Consider the following 23213-nt stretch of genomic DNA (forward strand, 5'->3'; position numbering starts at 1 on the left):
ACACACCAATGACTGTGAAAATAAAAAAATATATATATATATATATATATATATATATATATATATATATATTGCTTTTGCATGTTAGTGTAGTGGTACAGTACAATGCCAAGTTAAATTCCTCTGGCTCATGCACATGCGAGTGTCTGTAGGTGTATGGTAACTCTCAGAGAGCGGATATCGTAACACGTGAGTCCAGCGTTTGATCTCAGCTACAGACAGCTGATGTGAGCGAGTGCTGTACTCTTCTTCACTGGTGCTTATCTCTGCAGGCTCTGGATACGAGAGGGCAGAAGGGCAGCTGCTCAATCTGGAGTGTTGAAGGATCAGAGGTGATGCGGCGAAGGATAGATAGAAAACCTTGCACATCTCACACAGCCTCTCCAGACCTCTGCACCAAGGCCTGAAACGTACTCTGTGCAAATACATGAGCACAAATGCTTGTAGAATCGCTATAATTGTTCTCAGTGCTGCTGCGAGGGGCACTATTGTGGTTTCGTCTCTGTCACTTGAGTCTTTCAGGTCAATTACTGTCAATGTGGAGAAAAACATATTACTGGATAAAGTTACTTAAAGTGATAAAAGGGTAGGTTCACCCAAAAATGATAATTCTTTCATCAATTAGTCAAGTTTACAACTTGTTTTTCTTACAATTTACATGTCATTCCAAACTTGTGTGACTTTGTCTTCTGGAACATAAAATAAGTTTTATTTTGCAGAAATGTCTGTTGTTTGTCCTTAGAATGAAAGTCATGGGTCACCAAAACACCAAAAAAAAAATTACCAAAATTTTTTAGTTTTCCACAAAAGTCAGACAACAACTTGAAGGTGAACTATCCCTTTAAGTACTTGTAATGCAATAGCCAAGCATTTGTGTATGGTGTGTGTACAGTAGTTTTTGGCCATTCCCTTAAAAAAAAAAAAAAGTCCGCAAACATGCATACTGATAATACTAAAGGGATATTCCAGCTAATTTTAAATGTAATATTCTGCATGCTGTCAGTTACCACAGACAATAACGTTGAATGATTGCGACTGTAGAGCACATTTATACTTATGATGCAAGTCTGTTCAGTTTTCAGGAAAAATGCTTGTCACTTGGGCTGTAAAGTTGTCTAAATAGCTGTTTCACACTTAGTGCCACATCAGCATTGTGACAGTGCGCCTTTCATTTGTGCTGCTGTCCACTAGGGGGAAAATCTGTGATTAGATCAGCATGTGTTTGTCCCATGTGTCAGTCTGAAGGGCTCTCTTGCCTCATGCCTCCAGGGGTGATGGAAAGCTCTCTTAATTGACTAGTTTTCAGGGATATGCCATTGTTGTGATTGGTAATTTTCAGGAGTGTGTCTCCCGAACCATGACTGTACTGTACTGTACTGAAACCTGAACCCTACTGCAACGAGAAACTGTCCACTTACACATAAACTTGTGCACACATACTAACACAAGAGCTTGACCGTGTGAGCAGGATGCCAAGGATGCTTTTATTTGATACAGTAAACAAAACAAAAAAAAACAGGAAAATTCTAAAATATTATTACAATTGAAATGACCTGTTTCCTATTTGAATATATTTAAAAATGTTAAAAATATTCATTTATTCCTGTGATGAAAGCGGAATTTTCAGCATCATTACTTCAGTCTTCAGTGTCACATGATCCTTCAGAAATCATTCTAATATGCTGATCTGGTCAAGAAACAGTGCTTATTATCAATGTTGTAAACAGGTGTGCTGCTTAATATTTCTGTGGAAACCATGATACATTTTACATGATACATTCAGTATTATTTGATTTATAGACAGTTCAAAAGAAGAACATTTATTTGAAATAGAAATCTTTTGTAACAATGCAAAGTGTCACTTTTGATCAATTACATGCATTATTGCTGAAAAAAGTATTTATTTTGATCAAATAAAATAATAAAATAAAATAAAAATAAAAATCCCAAATAGCATAAATAATGAGACACTGTGAAATGAATCTATATTTAAACTCACTTGTTATGCTGGCAGTATAATTTGATTGGAAAAAAGTGACATCGGACATTTAATTAGAAAATTTAAATTAGCATAACTTATATTTATTTTCAGACATGAATACCAAGGAATCCCAAAAAATCACTCAAAAATGACTAGTAAATACAAAGAAACAGCAATCAACACTATGAATTGAAAGCGACATTTTGAAGTAGAAAGACTGAAATTGTATTTTCTTGTAAAACTTGCTCAACTTGTTTTATTTACATATCATTTTTTACAGTGTGACGACTGCACTGATCCATTAAACCACTGGACTAGCTCTACTCCCTCACTGACTCACTGACTCACTTTACACTTACTACAGGAACCATTGCTGAAAACCACTTGCTTTTAACCACTAGCACTCATCTTGGTCAGCCATAAATAGGATTATACTGCTGCCTTGTAATCGTCAACAAGGCTCTTAAGATTTGGACTACATTTTGTAAACGGTGTTTTGGAGAAACTTGTGGTTAAATGGTTATTCAACAGACAGTTTTGAAACAGCAGATCCTGTAATAAAGGCATCTATTCTGTATCTCACCCTGTTTTGCCCCTCATTGCAATCTAATAAGAGCATCTGTTTTTCAGGCCACCTTAACCCTGTGCTGAACCCTATAGTTAATACACTGTAGTTATGATTTTACCATCAATCAACAAGCAGGCATCTAACACGCACACACATACACAGCTCCCAGCTCTGCCCTACAATTTAATTGTGCCTGAACCCTCATCGGTTTCCAGAACAATCAATCGCACCCCCGTCCCTCTGTCCCCAGCAGGGCTGTGCTCTTTTCATTACACAGTTCAGGCTGCTCTGCAGGTGGCCACCGTGCCTACTCCAAATCCCCAACCCCACACCCCCACCATTTATCACCTATAGCAAAGAAAAATCACAAACGAGATGCCTTTGATATCGCAGTTGTTTCTCGTTGACAGCAAACAGATTATGGAGAGATTTTTGCATCTCCTGCTTCTCAAATTGTCTCTCATGTGTCTTCTTTGGAGTTTCAATAGAGACAACATCTCAAACTGTGCTCCGATTTATTGAGTCGCAGATAAACTCAGTTATTTCTCAGCAAATTCTTCCACATCCAAATCTTCCTAAGCTCTTATCCACATTCATTTTCAGTTTCCCTAGAAGGTGTGGTTGTGAGGTTGTGAGAGTGCGAAAACAGCAGACAGAGATATTAAGTGATGCTGTGTCAGTAACAGAAACACACATTCATCTAAATACATCCAGGTCCACTACAGTGTCATTCAGTTTGAACTTCTAAACAAACTCCAACTGTTTGCATGCTATCAGTACTTCTGTCTAAAGTGAAACAGAGTATAGATTTACCCATCTCCCTGCCTGCGTTAGTCACATGAATAATTTAAACAAGACACATGAACCGGAATAAATTGCTCAATCAGAACACAGTGACCCCAAAAAGTAATTAGAGACTTAAGCCATCTTCGAAAATGTATGAATTTTGTTGCATTACAGCACATGACAAAATATTAAAGCAAGTGTTTAAAAAAATAATAAAACACAAGCAAAATATAAAAGCAATTTATTTCAAAAAATGAAGTTTGCTGGATTTTAAACTTAAAACAATAGACATATTGTTCAATATCAGGACAAAATGTATTTGGATGATGTTTATGGTTGTCAAAACTGATTATAACAGGTTAGTTGATGTGATGAAATACACCTGTATATGTCATTGGATTTTTATACGATCTGCTCACGCCCCACTGAAGGTTAGCGTTCGGGTGGAGTTTCACAATAAATAATGATTGTAATTTAACGGTAAAACACTGTAAAAATATTACAATAAAAAACTATTAATTGGTTAACAGTACTGTAAGTTCTGTAATTATGTATGTATGCATGTATGTACTGTATATATATATATATATATATATATATATATATATATCCTTTTGCTGACACTTTAGATTAGGGAACAATTAAAGGGGTCATATGGTGCGATGTTTCCTTTCTCTTTGGAGTGTTACAAGCTCTTGGTGCATCATAAAGATCTGTAAAGTTGCAAAGACTAAAGTCTCAAATCCAAAGAGATATTCTTTATAAAAGTTAAGAGTCAACCACGCCAGTAGTTGTTAAGTGTGGGGTAGGGTTAACGGATCTACAATATGGTCATGCAGAATAAGTCATTAATATGTGCTTTATAAGTACTAATAAACAGCCAATATGCTAATAATATGCATGTTAATAAGCAACTAGTGTTACCATAGTTTTTACCTGATCATGTGACTTTTCATTACCACCTGTGTGGTTTTCAGCATTAAGGTAAAAAATAGATTTTAGTAATTTTATTACTGTTTATTACAATTTTAGTCTGTAAAACTTTGCTACCGTATGTGTTTTTTCTTATGGTAAAGTTCCGGCAACCACGGCTACTGTTTTTATTGTACATTTTTACAGTGGGAAGCAGGTTCATGCTTACATTTGATACAAACTGTAAACTATTGTACAAATTGTTGTCTGAATCTGTACAAAATAGCCAACTTGTAAAACAGTGACTGAAAATCACCATTATTACCAAGTTATTGAGGAAAAATGATGAAGAAAAGTGAAAAAGTGAAGAGAATTTGTTTAGAAGTTAGTGAAGGCTCCAGCTTTAAAATCTAAATCAAAATGTGACTTAAGTGACCAAATGCCTTTTTTGTTTTGGAGCCGCTGTAATTCTTCATTCATTTTCAGTCCTTTGCTTCTCATTAAAATGCCTTCCTCTGTACATTTCTTTAAGCTCAGTAAAGCTCTCTCTCCCTCTCTCTCTCTCTTCTTCTGAGTGCGCATTCTGGTTCAGCATATGTATCTGTTATTAAGACAAATGGCTGCTTTATTGCTGCTAACAATACCAATCAATACTCATGAAGCATGCAGAAGCGTCACCTACCACAAATCTCAGGACCTGAGCGGGAACTGACAGTGATCATCTCTCAAACACACTCTCACCAACATCTACTACTGTGTCTCACATCCACAACAATTCTGTGCAAGCAGAGAGAGAGAAGCACTACCCAAACTCAACAGCAAGATTCATTGTTGTTGGAACATTTTATACTTAATAAAGGAAATGGTACATGACTCAAGCTGTCTCCTTACAAAGAGAGAGAGTTTGTGTGTGTATATGTGTGTGTGTGTGTGTGTGTGTGTGTGTTAAATCCATCATAATAATTCAATAATTTTACCTTATGGGTCAGTTATTGTCCGTCAACTGTTTTGTGTGTGTGTGTGTGTGTGTGTGTGTGTGAGTAATGATGGAATCTCTCTTTAGTTGGAGATCAGAGGGTCAGAGCGATGATAGATGCTCACTTCCTGTTGCTCTCCCTGCCAAAGGGCTGCACTTCCTTTTTCTCTTGGGCACACATGCTCATTCCCGTCTCACGCTCTCTTCTCTCTCACATCACACACCTCCGCTCAGCCCCTTTGTTTATTTTGCCTTTGATGAAGAGATTCATCTCTGGCACGTGTGTATGTGTGTGAGACCACACATATTTGTGTGTGTGTGTGTCTGCTAATTATTAAAAGCTAATGTAAATATGTGTGTATGTGTAATTATAAGACAAAGATACAACAGTTAAACAACAACTGAGATTCAGGCTTCAATTTTATGGGTTTTCTCTTTCTCGCTGTCGCTCACATTTTAATTTAATTTAGTCTGCTTTGTTAACGGTGAACTTGATTTAAGCAGGTCGAATAAAAGTAATATAACAGTTATACAAATAAACAAAATAAAATAATTGCACAATAAAATGAGCAATTAACATTTAAATATTCAGCTAATGTCACAACCAATCCAGAGGAAACATCAAAACGTATTAAATATTGGCTATAAATATTGAACAGGGGAAGCCTCTCTCTGTCTCTACCTCTCTTATCTTTATTGCCATCAGAGATGAGTTCTCTAGCTCTTCTGTTTTACATCATTGCCATTCCATTGTTCATATTCCTTCACTATCAGCACACACACTAGACATAATTGCTCTCACATACACAACCCGTAATTACATCTCTCTGAGACTGGCATGCTCTTGCCTTTCCTTACATCAGAAGGTCAGTTTCTCAAACTTTCTCAGACTGTTTGTGTGTGTGTGTGTGTGTACTTGTTTATGCTACATTGTGGGGATCAAATGTCCCCACAAGGATTGTGAAACCTGAAATTTTTGACATTGTGGGAACCGGCCTGCACTCCCCACGAGGGAAAAAATGATTAAAAATAGTAAATGATGTTTATCTGAAAGTGTAACAATGCAAACAGGTTTTCTGTAAGGGGTAGGTTTAGGGTTAGGGGATAGAAAATATGGTTTGGTCAGTATAAAAGTAATAGAAGTCTATGGAAAGTCCCCACAATTCACAGAAACAAACAAGTGTGTGTGTGTGTGTGTGTGTGTGTGTGGTTGTGGAAAGTGTACTGCAGTGCCTCTTTTGTCCAGTTGGGGGAGTCTGTCCTCATGTGTGAGTTCACTGTACCTGGGAACCGAACGCTTTATGAGCTCCACAGGGCTCCTGTTTTAGAGAATCGATTCTTTCATAGGGTTCGTTGAAATGAATCGGTTCGTTTCATATCGTTTCACACATATTTGTTGTTAATTACTTTTGTTTGACTTTATCTATCAAACGCAGCGTTGTTTATCGATCCAAGAGGTTACTTGCCTCTCACTTTTACCTCCAATGTTCTCTTGATATTATAATCCAGTGATTTATGAATGAATTCTACTCACTAAAAAAAGAACCGTTTAGAAAACGTGTAGTTTCCAGTCACACACCACGCGGAGTCCGATGTCTACTGGTGGCTACACCTAATGTTAAAGGATCACCCACAGTCCACTAATTTGAAATCTTTATACTGTATAAACCTTCTGTATATAGCTACATGTAGATAAATAATTCCCTAGCATGGCCTCCAATGGTTTGTGTCAGCTGTAAAGTAGATTTAACTGAAGGCAAATGACTGTCAATATTTGCCAGGGAGAAAGTGAGTGTATTTGTGCTCTAAAGCAGAAGAATGATGATGAAATGGTCTCTTGACCATCCCATCTCTCTTCTACAGCCTAGGATATATGGAGCGCTGTATTCGCAGTGAAGTTTGTGATTTCAGATTAAACTATCCTCCTCAGTCAACACTGCACTAAATGAACACTCACTGGGAGACCAGCGGTTTACCTAATGTGTTTAATATGATTTAATATGAAAGTCCATGGTTCAAACTGTCTGCACTCTACTCGGTAAACATCATGCAGTTTGGCGCCAATAAACACGTTCTAGTACACTGGACTGAAGTGTAGCCTAATAGTAGGGCAATAGCTTGTTTGCTCCAGTCCTCACAATACTGAAACAGACTTTAGACAAATGTGTGTGTCCAGTGGCATTTCTTCATTTAAAGGGAGAACTTCAGCTTTGAAATACTGAAATAATTAAATCATCATCATCTTCAGTACTTGATATGAACGCCATTGCACAAGACCATATACGTGTTTTTATGCACATTAATAATGTTGTGATTTGTGATTATTTAAATATGCCAAATATTAAATCTTGCTGGCTAAGATAGATGAAGTTTTACTGAATTGCATTTTGAGAACTGTGATGGACTTGGAAGCATCAGATAAACAAACCAGTTAACTTTTTCACTGGATGCTATTGTTTTATAGCAAATACGAGTTCATACTTGTATAACATTCAGCTATTATTGTAAAAAAAATAAAAAAATAAAATAAATAAATAAATAAATTTTTCTAGTAAACAAAACAAAAAACTTGTAAGGAAACAATGTAAAAAATACATATAAATAAATTTTTCTGATACATTTACATTTTAATATAAATTAAATAAAAATAATTAAAGAATGCCAAAAATAAAATAACAAAATATGATTAAAGGTTTTCTCATTGATGATGAGCCCTGCGTACTGCTAAAATGTGACATGTAGATGAGAAGTATTTGGACAGACTCTATTTGATATGAAATAAAATCCTTGTTTATTGATGTATAGTAGATGGTTATTGAGCTGTAAGCAGAGACGAGCAGTGAGACTGCTTTCATAGCTGCTGTTTTAGGAGTCCCTGTAGTGTACTTACATCTGGCCTATTTGACATAAGACAACAATAAGAGTTAGTTTGTTGTTTCGGTACAGTCTATCCTGACCAATACAACATGACATTTCCTCACAACTCAACTCATTGCACAGTTAATAATTTCTGCCTAATCCTGCTGAGCCAAAATGTATGTCCCGTGTGTGTGTGTGTGTGTGTGTGTGTGTGTGTGTGTGTGTGTGTGTGTGTGTGTGTGTCTGCGTGTGCTTCTCTTGCCAGAGCAGACAAATTATGTGGAAGCAGAGTTTCTGTACACAGAGACACATTTCCCATCCAACACATACATTCAGGCTCCAGTATAGTCACATTTCAAATGCTGCTGAAATGACAACAGCAGTAATTGTGCTTTGTTTGATTCATGTCTGATTCACACTTTTTCCTTTTGCTGTGTACAGTGGTGGTAATTTTATGGAAACTGTCCATCACATCACATATCCCAAACATGCAGTCATGACGGATTCAAAGTTCAGTTCACAGATTTATCCAACTTTTTTATTTTATTTTTTTTAAATAAAGGTTCCAAAAGGAGTTTTTTACAGTGATGCCAAAGAACAAGGGTTTCCAGTCCTGCTCTTGGAGGTCCAGCAGAGTTTAGCTACATCCAGCTCCAACACACTTGTCTGAAGGTTTCTAGTGTCTGAAGACCTTGATCGACTGGTTCGGGTCTGTTTAATTATGGTGGGAGCTGAATTTTGCAAGACAGTGGCCCTCCAGGAACAGGTTTGGAGATCCCTGCCATAGAAGAATCAATATGGGTTCCAGAAAGAACCTTTCAGTGTGGAGAGTATTTTAATAGTCTAAGGAATCTTTTTTCTTTGCTTTGGATAAAAAGCATTGCTAAATGTTTAAATGTACACTTTTGTCAGAGCTTGAATTTACCGCCAAACTGAAGCTTTGTTTACATGAGGAGCAACATGTTTTCTGTTACGATCCAAATTGCGAATACATTGACAAAATACTTTAATTATTTATCATTTATTATAGATATGCACTTCTTGTGATGTGTCTCCCAAAAGAAGAGATGAATGCAAAAGAGACTTTTTGTTTAAAAAGTGGTTGATGTTGGCAAACTATTCCAGGGCTGCAGCAAAAAAAAACAGCTGTTTTTCTTTGTTATTGTAGTAGGCTATCAAACAATGTTGTTGTGATTATTGCTGATTTGAATATGCCAAATATGCAATCTTACTGACTAACATAGATCAAGTTTTACTACATTGGAAATTGAGAACTGTATTAGTCTTGAAGAATCAAACAAACCAAACAAACCAGTTATCTTTTGCACTGGATAACAACTAGAGGTGCATTACTTGTATAACTTGCAGCTATTATTGTAAATATAAATATCTAATGAACTTTTGTACATTTTTGTTTAAAAAGTGGTTATTGTTCGCAAACTGTTCTAGGGTTGCAAAACGAATTTGAGTTGCGTCAGATGAATATTACCTATAGAAATTTTTAAAAGTTACCCCTCCCTGAGTTACAATATACACAGACACACTTATGTGCACAGTCATTGAAACATATGCATGCGCACACAAAAACTGTAGAGATAAATTATGTCATTTGTGTCCAAGTGTCATAATCTGGTTAAAATCACGGTCTACTCTAGACTGACTGCTCACTCATATACAGTCCGACACATACGTCTGATCTCACCGCACTGTAATTTGATTCGCTTCTTGCCCCACACCGATCCAAACACACACCCCCTCCAGGATGGGTATATTTAACCCTCAACGTCTCCTCACATTACTGCAGCCATTATCTGTTAGTTAAAGGCTGGGAGTAGTGTTCAGGGTGCTCTGCCTCCCTGACCAGCTGCTGAACTCTCGCACACTCCTGAAAAACACGCATGGGCCTCGCTGCTCATTTGTCACGCAGTACACTGACAGTAAAAGGTCATCGCCTCCCATCGCTGCGAGCCAGAAACAGCAGCCTCCATATTACCCAGCACAACGGATTTGTTTAAGACTACGAAGACAAATGCACACACACACTCACTCACACACACACACACACACACACACACACACACACACACAAAGAGCTTTATCTAATCTAGGCCACCTGTCTGTGCATCTACCTCCCAGGTGGCAGAGGACACTGTGTAACATTGCTGTGTGCTGGCCATTACAGTCATCTGCCCATTACAATGTCCCTAAATGAGCACTGAAACCCTTATTCTGATCGCCAGACACTTCAGAGTGGACAAAGAGGAGACTCTTTCTCACTTTATGAATAGAAGCAGGATGTATTCTCTCTCTGCAATGGAAAAATGCAGTTTTTGGACATTAATTAAGCAGAACGAGACCTGCTGAGACACTGTAACGCTGCAAGTAAACTCTAGAAAACACTAAATATTTTTGTATTTTCTGCAGGTGCAGCACAAACTGTAAAGGATGTGTTGTGCAACAAAGTTTAGTGTATGCTTAATGTTTTTTTTATATGCTGAAATCATCAACATGAGCTCTAAATACGAGAAAAAGGTAATAATGATGCATTGCATGCCCCAGAAAACACCACTAATAATTACATTTAGTGTGTGTAAATTGAAAACAAAAATGGCATTGTGAAAAATGATTGTTATATGTATATGTGTATAGTACAGTTCAAAGGTTGAAATCACACAATGCTGAATTTATTAGATCAAAAATACAGTAAAAATTCAGTAAAACATTTTAAAATATAACAATTTTAAATAATTGTTTTCTATTCTAATTTATTTTTTAAATAGTTTATTCCTATGATGGCAAAAGCTGAATTTTCAGCAGCCATTTTCTGTATTACATGATTCTTCAGAAATCATTCATATATACCAATTTGCTGTTCAAGAAACATTTAATACATAGTTCTGTCATGAAACTCTAAACGAGCACTGATTGGTTCTTCCAATGTTGCTGCGTTAGCCAATCAGAAGTACTTCCTAGTTCATGTAACCATATATCCATACTAGTGATGCGCGGATGAGCTAAAACGTCACCCGAATCCGCAGCTTAAAATAAATGATGCGCTCAAAGTCACATCCAAAGCGCGTACTGCGAGTACCAAATGAGAAAGTACTGTCGGTTTTGTCTTAAGTTAATGTAAACAGTTGACAGACACACACACACACAGAGACACAGACACACACACACAGACACACAGACACACACAGAGACAGAGACACACAGAGACACAGACACACAGAGACACAGACACACACAGACACACACACAGAGAGACACAGACACAGACACAGACACAGACACAGACACAGACACAGACACAGACACAGACACAGACACAGACACAGACACAGACACAGACACAGACACAGACACAGACACAGACACAGACACAGACACAGACACAGACACAGACACAGACACAGACACAGACACAGACACAGACACAGACACAGACACAGACACAGACACAGACACAGACACAGACACAGACACAGACACAGACACAGACACAGACACAGACACAGACACAGACACAGACACAGACACAGACACAGACACAGACACAGACACAGACACAGACACAGACACAGACACAGACACAGACACAGACACAGACACAGACACAGACACAGACACAGACACAGACACACACACACACACACACACTCCAGTGGTGCAGTGAGAATTTTTAAGTGGGACAACTTCTACACCCAAAATCTATAATTTGTAGGTGAATATAGGGACATTTTTATGGCTTTTGTCCTCAATACACAGTTTTTTTTTTCATATACTTGAATACAAAGCTGGACTTCTTTTATTATCTGTCACAGCAGTTCCTAGGAGTTCCAAACAAATTCATCCACATCTGAATGAGATAGGAGATCTGGAGGATAATTACAACTGAAAACAAGTTAATAATTGCATTATAATTTACAAAATTCTTTAATCAATGCATAACATTTCCTTTCCTCATCCTGGCTAGCAATAAATACAGGTCTGGTCATTTGTTTTCCCTCTCCCTCTGCTGTCCTTATTGAAAACAAATAAATCTTTTGTTGTTGGACCATTGGAACCATCCACTGTAAGACATATAGCTAGCTATATGAAACATGTTTGCTACTATTTTTAGTTACTCTCTTTGCTACAACCCCACCTTGTCAGTTGCAACCTTTATCTTTTGTTGGTTATTGGCATTCGTGACATCTGCCTGTGCAATGCACTCTCTTTAACTGGTGCAACACACTGCACATCACACAAATACACTGAGTATCTGCATTACTATTAATATTAGTACAGAGCAGTGCCAGTCATCAACTTAATCAAATGAGAAAAAAAAACGAATCAAAAAAAATGTTTGCTATTTACGTAATATGACCTGATTTTATATGTGCATGTATATATGCGTTTGAAAGAAATTAGCAAGGATGCATTTCTCTGATCAAACGGGAGAATAAAAATGTTCATATTGTTACACAAAATTTCAAATGACATTTCAAATAAATGCTGTTCCTTTTAACTTTCTATTGCTCAAAGGATCCTGAAGAAAAAATGTGTTTTCCTCAAAAATACGGTGACACTGAAGTAATAGCTGCTGAACGATGAACTTTGCCATCACAGGAATAAATTACTTGGTGAACGAGACTTCTTTCAAAAACATTAAAAACTCATACCGGCCGCAAGCGTTTGAACGGTAGTGTATGCTGTAGAGTTCATGTGTGTTTGCTGCGGCAGAGGTGAAGTGAAGGTGTATCTGTCAGCCTGAGGAGGCAGTCACTCTACATCTGACATCAGCAGGTCATAAACTCTGACCTCTTGACCTCTCTCTGGTCATATCGCACAGCACTCATCAGCTTCAGACATACACACAAACACACACCACCATGTCTGAACCGACTAGTTCATGAAGAATTGTATGATTCTCATAGAACTCTTAGAAAAAAGCTTGGAGCTATCTAGCTTCACTTGTACCTTTCATTATTGAGTGTATGCACTTTAGATATGCTGATGTGTTATTTCGCAGATGTGTTAATGAGGTGAGTGCAGTTTTTGTTCAGTCAGCTTCTGGATAAAGTCTCAGCTGATTGATGAATCTCTGGTGTTAAGTTGAACCATTATAAGAGCAGAACTGTAATGTCTGTGGTTATGGTTGTGTGAGGCAAACCACTATAAAAGCCACTATATGATGCAGATGGAGAGGCTTCAGTCAGACAAGGTCACAAGCACACACACATTTATCTATCTATCCATACTGTCCAAACAAATGAATGTGCACAACAGGACTGACTGAACATTGAGATGTGTTTATGATTGACTGCATAAGATGATTATGTGAGTTATATGTAAACAGATGTTGTAACAGGTTAACTCTTAATTCAAACCCCTACCAACCCTAATTTATTTTAGTAATTATTAATTTTTAGGTTGTATTCACTTGCTAATTTGTTTAGAGTTTCTCAAAAGTTATAAAATGGTGATAGCAACTTAAACTAGTCATTACCAGATTTTAAATGTACACTACCGCTTGAAATTTTGGAGTGCGGTAAGATTATTTAAATGTTCTTACTGTATGTTCATCAAGGCTGCATTTATTTGGCAAAAAAACAAAAACACAGTAGAACCAAAAATGTTGTGAATATTTAGTGATATATACCGCTAAATATTTTTACAATTTAAAATAAGTGATTTCTGTTGAATATATTTGATGCAGTCTTCAGTGTCACATGATCCTTCAGAAATCATTTTAATATTCTGACTTGATGCTCAAGAAACATGTATTATTATTTTTATAAATGTTGAAAAGAGTTGTGCTGTTTCACATTCTATTTTTTATTAATAAGAGGTTCATTTGCAACAGTAAATGTCTTTAATTTTGATGAAATAATAAAATAATTAATTTAAAAAAAACTTTTGAAATGTATTGTATATTTATTTAGCAAGAATCACTTCAGTGTTCCCTTTAAACATTAATAAAAGTATATATGGAACCTTTCGGATGTTAGATTTCTGTGAGCATATAGATTCATAAATTAATTTTTTAATAGTTATATGATGAGATTATTGAATCTGGTCCATGATATAGAACCATCTGATCATAATATAATGCAACTAACCACTGTTTGTATTGTTTGTATGTGCCCTTTAGGTTTTATCTGAAATAGATAAAGCCAGTCAGATTAAATATTGCCAGATCAAGAAAGTATTTTCCAGTTTTGTGTAGAATAAGCATCAGACGGTCAGTGAACGGACTATCTGTGGGCCGAGAGCACATGAAAACATTCAAGAAACCCATATTTTCCAGAGCTCATGTTGCATGAGCCTATTTTATAGCCCTTGCAGCCCCACACAGAGCAACGACAGCGAGCCGAATTATATTCATCCTGATCCACACACACTCAAAAACATGGCCCAGTTACACACATCCCAGCCTGTGTGTGTTTGTTTGTGTGAATCTGTGTGCATCCCTGGGGAGGACAGTTAGTCCAGAACTACTACACTGGCACATTTTCTCCAGCCTACATTACCCACACAGACAAACAAGACCGGCTGAGCGTGTGTGTGTGTGTGTGTGGAGGCAGAGAGGGCGTGCTTTGCAGGCGGAGAGGGCCGAGAGGTGAGGTCTGGTGGTAATAAAAGCATATGCTGGCTGTTAACTGAATGAGAAATAAAGACATCGCAATGATCCATCTTCATTACTTCTCTTCCCCTCTCCTTCATCCGCACCCGGATCTGTTTCAGCAGGTCACATGATATTAAACTCTCTCTCTCTCTCTCCAGCTGCCTGGCTCTAATGGTGGTGCTCTGATGTTATGGTTGGAGTTTGCATCCATATGAGGAGAGAGAGAGAGCGCTGGTTTCCATGCTGAATGACTGCCGTTCAAGGGCGTTTTGGAGACGGTGCTGCTCTCCCTGAAAATGAGCCATCACCACCTGACACATTCAAACAGAGACGTTTAGAGCAGTGCTGAGAGGAGCCGCTGTTCTCACACACTGTATGTCATGGCCAAAACGGCTTTGTACGATCAGCTGCCCTGTAGAGTGCTGTTGTGTGTTCACATGCTCACAAACACACACTCTCACACATTTGAAGCGAAGGTTGCTGCTGAATAATACAGCTATAGAATAGATTGGTCTCTTTTTGATTGTGAATCCTGTAAACGAGTTTCCACCAAAATGCCATTTTTACTAAGGTGTTAGTTATTACTGAACAATCATAATGCATTGGATACCTTTCAAGTATAAAATAAAACAATAAGAAATTATATATTTCTATAAAGAAAACAAAGCCAATTTAAGGACCATTGACATTTTCAAGGACATTAGATATTGAATTATCCAAAAAAAAAAAAAAAAGAAAAGGAAAAGAAAGAGAGAAACAATGCTGTTTTAATTTAAACAATATTTAGTTTTTTATTAAAAATCAGTATAAATTAAAGTATAATAAAGTAGAACCACCATGATGTAAGCTTACAATTGCACAAATATACTTGTGCAATTATTCAAAAAATATATGTATTATTTTTCTTGCATTATAGTAAAGAGATTGAGTTTTATTCACATTAAAGAATGCTACTGAAAATAAGTGAATAGGTGAATGTGCTCAATAATGTCCTAATAATGTCTCAATAAAAAGGATCCTATATAAATAAGCTTAATTTTTTATGTAAAATGCCTCTTTCATTTAAACCAGGCATGTTGACAGAAGCTTTATAATCATTTTTAATTCTCATTGTTCCAATTAATTAATTAATTAATTAATTAATTAATTAATTCATTCATTCATTCAATTCTTTGTTTTTTATTTATGCGTTTATTCAGTTTTATTCAGTTCTTTCTTTTTACAGAAATGTTGGCCAATACCCCATTTTACTATAGTAACAATAGCAACTGTACCATTGTGTCAGAAGCTAATTTTCCTGGTACATTTTTTAGTGCCCCCCGGGGCAAGAAAGCAAAAACCGCTCTGTGTGGAAAAAAGTTTTATGTGGTCTTCAGGGCAATTAGGAAGTACGTGTGTGTTTGCTAAGCCTCCATGCATAACTCTCTTAGTTAAGTGCAAAGATGCAGCAGGGTTTTATCTCTCTGATCAGGAGTCTAAACGCCACACTGACACCATAATTACATGATTTATATCATTCTGCGATTCTAAGACAGGCACAGCACCTCTCTTCTGCTGATTCATGAGGAACGCACTCAAGTGGCTTTTGAGGGCACATCAAAGGAATTACCTTGATTCATATGCTTGATGTTTGTTTAAATAAATGCATGGTGATCAATCTTAAAGCCTTCCCCAAAGTTTGTTTGGCTCCAGACAGACTGAGGGACGGAGCCAGATCTCATCTCACGCAGACCGGCTCTTCCGAACACAAACTCCTAAGAAAAGAACCAGAAACAACAGCTCTGCTCACCTGAGCGTATGTGCGATTACTTTGTTTTCCATTCTGCAGTCGGGCATACGACCTCAAACAGATCGCCAAACTCTGCCAGCTCCTCCAGGGGCCGGCGAAATAGGTGTGCGAACTAAAAATAAATCTGTTACCGTGCAGCGGCACTCAGTTTAGTCACTGAGGAGGTTTTTTTATTCTCCAGCTGTACTCAGGTGGGTTTCGCCTCATGGTTTGGAGGCATACATTAATTATCGCGCTCACAGGAACTGCCCTGCCTCACTGCTGACTTACTGCCCTTCACTGCCTCCACTCTGAGGGGGTTTTAAAGCTGTCATTTAATACAGTTCGGGCAGGTAGGTCTGCGGACCGGGCTGAATGCTGCGTTTGCAAATGAACAGATACCTTCTGAGTGTCGGAATGAAAAGGAGGCAATTCATTAATCACTGAGGTGTGTGAAAGCACGGTGTGTGAAAGTGATTTTTACTATGAAGGAATTCAGGGATGGTGAAGTCCCGTGGTGGTGTATGACTGCATGTGTGTGCGTGTGTGTGTTTGCTGGGGGCTGCTGCTCGCTTCGATGACACTATCTCTTAGTATCTGGACACAGCGCCACCATTGCCACGATAATATTTGTTTATCTTGGGCGTTCTTGAGATGCTGCTTGCTCTCCTCTGAGCGTTCAGGCAGCAGACATACACACTCACGGTTGTCCTCCATCTAACCCGTCTCAGTCAGTTACAGGACTCATGTTCACTGTGCGTCACTGCTACAATGCAGTTTTCATCTGTCTCCCCTGCTTTCTGTGTTGACGTTTACATATATGAAATTGATACACTCTAAAAATGGATATAATTTTATTGAAATGCAATGGTAAAAACCTTGGTTAGTTAATTGGTTAGCGGTAAGCAGTGTTGGGGTAACGTATTACAAGTAACGTGAGTTATGTAATCAGATTTCTTTTTTCAAGTAACTAGTAAAATAATGCATTACTTTTAAATTTACAACAAAATATCTGAGTATAGTGCTGGACTAGGTGGTGGACCAGCATATCCATGCTGTTCTCAAGCAAAATGGAGCTGGTGATGCTGGTTCACCAGCATGGTCTTGCAGGTCTAAGTGTCAGTAGGCCAGCTGTCTGTATGAAAGTAGTGTTTTGGGGATAAACATAGTTTCTCCTTACATATTTCTCTATTTAACACATTTCTGTCATGACAACCCTTGGAGGGATTGGCATGGAAATGTACATGATTTTTGTATTTTGTATTTGGTCCTGGCGGAATAGATCTGCTGCTGCACACATAACACATATGAATAACCCCCATATAGCATACATGAATCACCTCGTAGCAGATCTATACAGGTGGAGCTGGGGAAGGTGGAGGGTTTCTGAAGTGCACTGCAAACTGCTACAGCAAACAAAAGCCAGGTATTTGAATATTGAGTAGTAAGCTCATTGGCTACTGATACAGGAGAGAACCAATCAGTTGCCATGTGACAATGATGTCACCAGGTCAGATTGAGCTAGACCTATCGGACTGCGCTATCTAAAGTTTCATGCCAGAACTCTGTATTAATGATGCAAAGGAAAAACATATAAGCTTAAAACATGATTTATTGAATTATATGATAACTATGTAGTTTCTTTAGCTCCCTCTGCTGAAAGTAGAGATGAAAATTTTAATTGCTTTTGTTATGATTACATTATTAACCAGTGTCACTGGTAAACCGGTCAAACGTTTTAAAGCATCAAAAGAATTATCTCCTGCTTCATGAGATCTGTACACAGAATCAGTTCAAATCAGTTAAAAAGAGCTTGTGTACATTGCATAACAAAAACATTTAGAGATATGAAAACCAAAAAAATGCCTAATAGAAGTGTAATCATAAGCAGTTTGTTCAATAACAGGGGTTAAGGGAAGAGCTCTTTCAATGGGACAGTTAATAACAACTTGATAATGAAAGTTCAAAACCGAATGTGGCTGTTTTTAAAGACTTTCATACTTATCTGGGAAGTCACATAAGTCCAAATCCAGCTGTCAGTCACTGATTTCAAAAAGTGCACATAGTAAAAGGTATGTCAGTGCAGTGAGGTCCATGAAATATTATTGAAAATAATGATAGCATGCACTTTTAACAATTGTTGAAACACAAGTTATAATTCAACCAAAGTAAATGGCCAAGTGCTCAACAAAACTGTTGAGCAGTTTTATGGTAACACCATAATGGTAACATACTTAAATAACATGTGTACATGTACCATTTGAAAGAAATAAAGCCAAACTGGTTTGCAATAAGTGAATATAGTCATTCTGTTTTTGCAGTTGTTTAATCATCCTCGGGTGAGATATTGATTTCATCTAAGGCTTTGTGGCTGTAAGTAGTTGATGTGATTCTGCTCACCTCTTCACATTTTTCTGTTCTTGCCGTTCCTCTTATCCTCAGTGATTCTGCTTGTTAACCGTAGGTGTCATCACTAATGCTGTCATCACTTGTAGAGTGAATCTACTTCATTTCACTAACTACAACACTGCTTCAGTGTTACTTTTACTCTCTATAGACCAGGACCATATGAAAACTGAGCAGTGTTTGTTTAACACTGGGAATTTTGAAACATGTAACCAGCAACATGTGTTTTTCTTTATTAAATAATTTATTACAATTAATTTGGGAAATTGTCTTGGTCTTTAACTACAATCACAAACCAATTTCAAAAGAAATGTGATATGTAACACAAGTTTTGTTGTGGTCTTGCTGGGATCATACCAGAACCCAAAAGACAGCAAATGCTGGTCCATCAGCACACCAGCATCCCAAGCTGGTCCCAGCATGCAAAACATACCTTATACTGGTACACCAGCACACCTGCTTACTGTGCTGGGGACCAGCGAACCAGCAACCAGCATCCCATTTTGGTCCCAGCATGCAAAACATGCCTTATGCTGGTGACCAGCAATGCTGGATTTTTCAGCAGGGCGTGCAGAGGCACTTCCGTTAGCCTGCAGCTTATTAATTTCACTTTTGGTAGTGAAAGGGCCTTTACAGTTGGCAAAAATATAACATTTTGCTATTTGTTGTTTATTGTTATTTGTTATCAGGGTGGAGCCATATTTAATTGACAGGAAGTACAGTGTGTTCAGTGGATTTTACTGTTGTTTAACAACATACCGACTGATTAGCTGACAAAATGTCTTTCTGAAAAAAAAAAAACTTTCTGTAGTTGTGTTGTGAATAATATGTGATCTACAACTTTTATACAATGCCTTTGTAAAGACTGTAAGTCTATCCCTCGCAGCCTCATTTTTATCTTCATTAAATTCAATATGGCGTCTAACCTGATTAATAAAGGGTTAGTTCACCCAAAAATGAAAATTCTGTCATTAATTACTCACCCTCGTGTTGTTCGAAACCCGTAAGACCTTCGTTCATCTTCGGAAAACAATTTAAGATATTTTTGATGAAATCTGAGGGCTCTCTGACCCTCCCATAGACAGCAAGGTAACTACCACGGTGTTTTTTTTGCCGTAAAGGGTTAAATTAATGTTTATTGCATTATTTTAGTGTCAAGTGTGTTACCATGATGCAGCATTTCACTTCTCCCCGTGCTCAGTGTATCATTACACACCCTACTGCACAGCTCAAATGAGCAGGGGCAGACGAGGAGACCGACTTCAGCCAGCCAAACGAAACTAAAACAAATGCTGCATATCAGACATGCTCCAGTGCATGTATGATTCATCTGGCTGTGTACACTGTTTTTCTTTTTAGCTGTTTGGAGAATGCCTCCAAGTGCTGGCTGTTATTGTGTACTGCTCCATGCACCCCAGCCATGAACAGGCTCATGTGCCACTGAGATTGTTTTCAACTGGAAAATTATATCAAACCAAACACAACACCTGAAACCATATGAAATGAAATTAATCGAGTTACTGATTTGAAAACTTGAGCCATGTGTGAAAATGAACTGCAGCAGGATTTGCAGGAAACATTCGACTGCGTGTGAAGGAGAGAGGCGTTTATCTTATTTTATTACAGATTTAAATGAAACATTATATAACAGGGGTTTTTATTGATAAATGACCAGGTAGTTTCTTCAAATTGTGTATGAGAAGAAAACACTGCACAGCTGTCAAGTCAGCATGTTGTTAGACAAGAAAAGCAATGTAACAATAACCATAACAGTAGTAAAAAGTGCTTTTCTTATAATTTAGTATAAGGTTATCTATTGTCTAAAAGACTACTCAAATCACATCGAGACCATCACATACCTCAAAGCTTCTTTAACACGTTGTTGTTTTGGTCTAATAATGTAACATGAGAATGCTAAGTGCTTCTTTCTAATTTAACATTTGCTCAAACCAATTTCAAACTGCTGTTGTTTATCTGTGCTTTCTGTGTTACCACCTCAGGTGTGCATTATTTTTCAATAGTTCAAACAGTCCTTACATAACAGAGCTCAAAATAAGGAAGAAAGCGTTAAAAATCTCTATACAGACCTACCATTGTGAGGATTTGTAATGATGGTAAATTTTTTCTATATGGAAGTTTCAACATTTTTTAAAGCATAGTGATACATTGCCAAATTCCTGGTAAAGTATGACCCTCCCCACTGTCCTGCAATGAGACGCACCATTGAAAAGAGAAATGTGCCACAGCAATGAGATTTTGCAGGCAAAGTGATGTCAACCCCAGTGCCAGCTATCATCGTTTACTTTATTTAATATGGAATGTTTTATAGACCAAAAATACAGTGTAAGTGTATTTTAATAAGACAAAAACAAAACACCAAATCGATTAACATTATTAATTACGTTATTCACAGTGCTTTATGTAAGGAATAGTTCATTTCCTTTAAACAACATTAGAAACACAGTCTTTTACTTGATGAGAAATGATTTGGAAATATACTTCCTCTTTGAGTGAGTAGACCCAGGCACACAAATACTCAGCAGATGCAAAACATAAAATATTTATAGGACAGTGTTATATCACCATCAGTTTAACCAATCAATGTGACCTAAATGAGCTACAAGGGGAAATCGGTATCATGTGTGCCCCCAGCAGACTAGTGAGGTGAGAGAAGTCCCTGTGTTAAAATATAAAAGAACTTCCGGGACAAATGAGGTAGGAAAGTATATGTTCACATCAATTATTTCATATAATCATATGCAATTTTGTTAACGAGAGGCACTGCTGATCAGAGATCAGCAGATTCTCTTGTTTAATTTACAGGTTTTTTTTTTTTTAACTGCATACAAAATCTTTACTTGTCACACAATTTCTGAAACCTGACACTCAAACACTAGAACCACACAACAAAACTGCAAAACCATACACTTATTCTCGGCCTTTGACTTAGTTTTCAATTTCATAAAACACTTTTTGCAAAACACAACAAACAGTTCTGTATAAAAACACACAAAAATCTTACAGGTATTAATATTATAGCAAAGGTGTTTGCAAATATTTGCTTTTGAGATGTGTTTGTGATATTTTGAATGCAGTGCTTCATTTTGCAAGAGATGTGAGGCATTTTGCATATTTGCATTTTTTTATTTACAGAAAAGGAAATATCATGACTATCCTGTTCTCATGACATCTGTTTTAAAAGTTGGCAATTATGAATGTGCACAATTTGATTTGCACGGAAATATGAGACGAAAAAAGAAAATACACATGAAGGTCCACCTTTAGTGGGGCATGAGCAGATTGTACGAAAAGGTTCAAAAGAAACTGTACCAATTCATATGAATTTGCCAACATATCACTATACCATAAAATAATTCCGAATTGCCATGAGAGTGTGTTCTCATGACTGACCAAACCCAGTTTGCGACACTAATTTATTACGTTTACAACACTAGTTTATCTATTTTATATGTCTCCAGTTTTATTTGCTGATTATTATTTAAATTAGTGTTTTCTGTTTGTTTTGTAGATCAAAAATGAAGTTAAGGCTGGTCATGGAGGGTGGCATAGCAGCTATTTTTGAATTTGCATCATATTTTAACAAAGATTAGTGGAAAAAATGAGTGTGCAAAATTTAAATGGATATAATCTGTATTTTCTATTATTTTTATAACTTATCCCAGCACTCTTGGCACTTTACATTTACATTTAGTTGTTTTTAATGTTGGAATATCGAAATTGAAGACAAGACATTATTTGTAAATAACATTTATTTTTATGTTTCATATATTATATATTTTACTACTTATATGTTCAGGTTGGGTTACAGTATATGAGACACAGAGGCTTTCTCCTGCTATGCTCAAGTATGGCAGACTGATATACTGGTTGATGATTATTGTAAGCATTGTGGTCCGATTGTGTCAAGAACTCAAAAAAAAAAAAAAAAAAAAAACAGACTGAATAAAAGCATTTAATTCTTTCAAAAAACCTTACCGACACCTAACTTTTGAACATCAGTTTTAAAAAAACAAAAAAAAAAAAAAAAAAAAAAAAACTGACGTCATCCCCTTCTCTCCATTCCCTGAACATACCTCCTACTCTGAGGATGATGGAGGGAGAGATGAGAAAGTAGCAGAAACAGAGCGAGTGAAGGAGCAGTGGGAGTAGATGTGTGTGAAAACGGCACTCTCAGCTCTTTCTGTGTGAAGATGCACAACCATCTGCAGGAATACACACGCACGTCTGGACGTCATTTGTCCAGTGTGGAGTGATATGAAGTGTGTGTCTGTGTGTGTGTGTGTGTGTGTGTGTGTGTGTGTGTGTGTGTGTGTGTGTGTCTCTGTG

The sequence above is a fragment of the Sinocyclocheilus anshuiensis genome, unplaced genomic scaffold (genome assembly GCF_001515605.1).
Source record: "Sinocyclocheilus anshuiensis isolate Anshui unplaced genomic scaffold, SAMN03320099.WGS_v1.1 scaffold355, whole genome shotgun sequence".
NCBI lineage: Eukaryota > Metazoa > Chordata > Actinopteri > Cypriniformes > Cyprinidae > Sinocyclocheilus > Sinocyclocheilus anshuiensis.